The 4,491-nt window shown below is 33.1% G+C and overlaps 1 long non-coding RNA gene across 1 annotated transcript; it reads right to left on the bottom strand.

Annotated features, from left to right (window-relative positions):
- Positions 1–1,371: 1,371 nt before the first annotated feature.
- Positions 1,372–4,247, bottom strand: LOC110688102. Its single transcript, XR_002504508.1, has 4 exons — positions 3,560–4,247; positions 1,935–2,172; positions 1,784–1,849; positions 1,372–1,574 (listed from the first exon to the last, which is right to left on the bottom strand). It is a non-coding gene; the product is annotated as an uncharacterized LOC110688102 (long non-coding RNA).
- Positions 4,248–4,491: the final 244 nt, after the last annotated feature.

Genomic DNA, 4,491 nt, shown 5'->3' with positions numbered 1-4,491 from the left:
CGCGCCACCTGAGTCCCCAGTTCCGTACCCTTTTCTTCGCGACCGCGCATTCCGGAGTGAGGGCGCGCCTGTACGGGTTTCTTTTGGACGTCCACTTTATTTCCCCTTAGTTAGTTATTCTAGGGGGGAATTATGCATAGTAGAGATTAGAGAGGCTAGAGAGAGAAAGTTCTTAGATTTTAAAGAGAGAAACTTGAGAGAATTGGATGATTTTTGCATTTGATTTCCTTCTACATTGAATGCAAACTCAATTCCTTTGATTTGATTAAAGTTTGTAAGAATCTTATTCTTCTTAATTTAATCTTTTGCATTTGATTTTGATCATTTGTTGCATTTTTAAGTTTATTGATTGATTTAATTCTTAATAGTTTTTTTACAATGACGATGATGATTTTGATGATTATTTTAGTTTTGTTCTTCATTTCCACCATGCTTGGTGAGTAGATTCCTTGCTAGGGTGATGGTGAAACATGCATGAATGATGGATCATTGCTAATTGTTGGGTTTTGATTGATTGAATGATGTGTTAAATTGGTTGATAGAATTGTGCATGTGTTTAAATTGTTAAAGAGTAGCTAACCTTGATTTTCAAGCTAGATTGCATTGTGATCTCTAATGACACGAACTATCATGATTGTATGTGGATCCTAATCCCTAGTGCTTTTGATGTTGAGTTTTAATCCAATTTTACTTTGTTTGTTTAGCTCACTCACTAGTACATAACTAACCTTAAGTAACACCTAAAAAGTGTTACGTAAAGTGGTAAAAGTGTTATTATAGACAATAGGTAACACTTAAATGGGTGATACATCCGCCCATGTTACCTAAGGTCTTATGTAACACTTTGGGTAGCGTATGGTAACACTTTTAAAAGTGTTACTATAAACCTTCTTATGTAACACTTTTTTATACTATTAGTATCATTTTTAAAGTGTTACTTTTTATTTCTTATGTATCACTTACTCATTTTTAGTAACATTTTTAAATAATATAGTAACACTTTATCCGACATTATGTATCACTTTTGCGAACTAATGTAACACTTTGTTGATTATTAGGTAACATTTTTTAATCATCTTTTGACGTATAGTATCACTATATTCGACATTATGTATCACTTTTTGCAAACTAATGTAACACCTTATTAATTAATAGGTAACATTTTTTTATTATGTTTTTTTTTGTGCCACATTATTATTATTATCAAAACCAGCTTAAGGCACTGGTTTTGAACCAGTGCCTTTTTGGGGGTTGCCCATGACAGAGGTTATGGACACCGGTTCAAGGGTCTTTAAGGGCACCAGTTTTCCCCTTAATCCGATGCCCTTTATGCCTAAAAATAAAATCGATATATATATATATATATATATATATATATAAACTTAGATATCTTTATTAATAAATGCTTGTAGTGTTACAATTTCATCAAAAAAAAATATAAAAAATAAACAAGTTACAATGCTTAAGGCTAGCAGTAAAGCACAACATAAGTAGCAGCAGTGCTGAACTAGGCCATGATCATTCACAGTCTCCTCAGCTCCTTCCTCTGTTGCCTCCCTTTTTGCGAGTACTGGCTGTTGGGATGGGAGTCACATCATTAGTACAAAGTTCGTCAAATAAAATGGAAATGCTAAGCACACTTAAACAAAAAGTTCATTAATTATTCACAACAATCTCAGTTATGAAATTCTACAATTATCCATAGTATAAGAGTTTGTAAGTTCACTATAATCTTAGTTAAAGTTCAGAATGACAGCAGCAATTAAGAATGAAAATTTTTCACCTTTATAGCTTCACAAGTTTTGTTAGTAGGTTGGATAAAGAGTATTGGATATAGGGTTGTTGTGTCCTGCAAAAAAAAAAGGAAATTAAGTTAGAAGCCCAATTAAAGGATGAAAAAGTATAAAACATAACACCTTGACCAAGTCTTTTACCTTAATTATGAACAAATGTTATTGCTGATATAATGCAGATATAAGAGTCAAGATGAATTTGAATATACCCTATCAAGATTATAATTTCTAAATTGATCAATGGATAGTCCAGAAATTGATCCAAAAGGAAGAGACTCAGGTTCAAGAACCACGTGACAAGCATTAATCGAGATCATACTTCATGCCACTCTTTTGCAAGCCCCTGTTGTTCGTGTTCTTAATAACCATTGTTGAAGAGCTGAGATAATCATTTAAGAGAGAAAGTGAGAGATAAAGGTGAGTGGATTCAGAATAATCAAGGGAATATACTAGTGTACATTCTTAGAAGAATATCTCAACAATGGGAGGCTTCTCTAAGCATTGCCACCAGTTTAGAAACAATTGAAACCAAGCCAGACTAGAAAAGCCCATAAAACTTCAGAGTTCAAAAACCCATATGTTAATGTGAAATAATAGATTCTAAACCTAGCCCCTGAACCAAGCCCAGTTAGGCATAACATTGTTCCGGCAACCAACATACACCTCACAACCGACATTCAACAACCATTTATCCTAATCAGTTTCTGTATAGAATCAATACAAGCTTACACATGCATCAATTAAATTACATAAATCATGGCTTCTAAATCAATTTTATAAAATCTACAAAATCTGAAATTAAACAATTAATTTTAACTTAACAGGCTTCTCATCTATTGGTAAAGAATATTGTTGTGTTCAACAGCAGCAGGCAGAACATTTTAGATTCTAATTTAACAAATATGTGGCTAGTGCTTTCTTAGAACATTTATGCACAAGCATGCAAATTTGATGACCAATACAACACACACTCAAAAGAATACATAAGTTCTTCATAATGCATAATGCATAAATGAAAAAAATGGCACTAAACATAAGCTATCTCGCAGAGATACATCATTACCATTGACAATATCAATAAAGTGTTAAAATCCATACTATAATATCAATACAATTACAACAATACACTTTGAACAAAAATGGAGCTCTTAAATAAGTGTAAAAAGACTTGAACTAGTAAATAAAAGTAAGCAAATTTGGAAATAGGAGGGGCAAAACAAAAGCACCTTAATGATTGGTTCTTCGCTAGAAGAATAATTGTCCATTAATAGGACACGAAGAGCAGCAAGCTGCTTCTTCAGCTCGTCTCATAAAACAAGCAAATGATACATAATAGCTCCTTCTTATTCTCATCTAGTCATCTTTCCCCAAAACCCATATCAATAGTCACATATAATCCGCTTTTTAGCATTTTCGAAACCAAATTCAATCAAAATTTCACAGCATCATCACATCATTTCGTAGTAGTATTATGATAATATCAAGAATGCATCCACTCAAGTTCCAAATATTCAACATTCTTAAACAATTTCATCTACAACACTCAAAATTCTATGAATTAAAAAAAAAAAAACAATAAAACAATTTCAAGCTTGATTGAGCTACGCAATGTAAAAATTCAGAGCACAAACAACATTTCATAATGAAAATATACAAACACATTACAAATCAGGTTAATTTCGAAAATGCGAATCACATAACAATAAACAAATACTCCGAAAATTATCAAATTTCAAACGCAATTAGAATAGGAGAAGAAATCTAACCGATAAAATCCGATGGATTTGAGCTCACTAGAAGAAATCATGTTGTTTAGACAATATTTTTGCTAATATTGTGGAAATTGAAGAGTAAGAATGAAAATTAGGATCAGTTGAGTGAAAATTGAGGACAGAGGGAGGGATTTCCGGCAGCAGCAGTAGCTGCATCATACGAAGACGACGTTTTCTATGGCTCGTCGTCTCTTCTTCGCCGCCTAATTGATCTCGTCAACCGTATTTTCGGTTGTTTTCTTGCGGTTTGATAGTTCGATTGAATCGAAGCTAGGGTTTAGGTTTGGTTGTTGAGTTCTTGTTTAGAAGCTAGAGTTTGGTGAGGAGTAAGGATCTAAAAATTGGGGTAAAATTTCAGAGAGACTTTGAGCCTCTCCATTGATGAAGAAGATGGAAAGTGTGGATCGCAGAGATGGATGGAGAAAAGAGGGAAAAGTGAAAGAGAGGAGAGAGAGAGAGCGCTACGCAATTCAAAGGTCGTGTTTTTTTTTTTTTTTTTACAAATACATGAAAGTGTTACTCTATGTAAAGTATTACTTTGAAGTGTTTCATATTACATATGTGTTACATACAAGTGCTACCTATTATCTAAGTGTTACAAAAGTGCTACCTAAATATCTATTTATATCTTGACTTATATAGTGTTACCACAAGGTGTTACATTAGGCCAACTTTGTAGTAGTGTCAACTACACATTCATATACTCTTCGAAGTAGCTTAACGCATAGACTATAGTGATTGACTCCCCATTCCTCGTGGATCGACCCTTGACTTACCCTATACTCGGTTTAGGTTTTGTTGAGGGTTATTAATTTTGTTGATAAGGTTTTAAGAATTTAACGACGTGTTTTGACCATCTTTCAAATTGAACTTTGTTAGTTGTATGTATTATGCTACTCACATGCATAATGTGAGCATAATAAATA

The sequence above is a fragment of the Chenopodium quinoa genome, unplaced genomic scaffold (assembly GCF_001683475.1).
Source record: "Chenopodium quinoa cultivar QQ74 unplaced genomic scaffold, ASM168347v1, whole genome shotgun sequence".
In the NCBI taxonomy this organism is placed as follows: Eukaryota; Viridiplantae; Streptophyta; class Magnoliopsida; order Caryophyllales; family Amaranthaceae; genus Chenopodium; species Chenopodium quinoa.
Note: the sequence above shows the minus strand (reverse complement) of the source record. Positions and strands in the feature narration are given on the sequence as shown.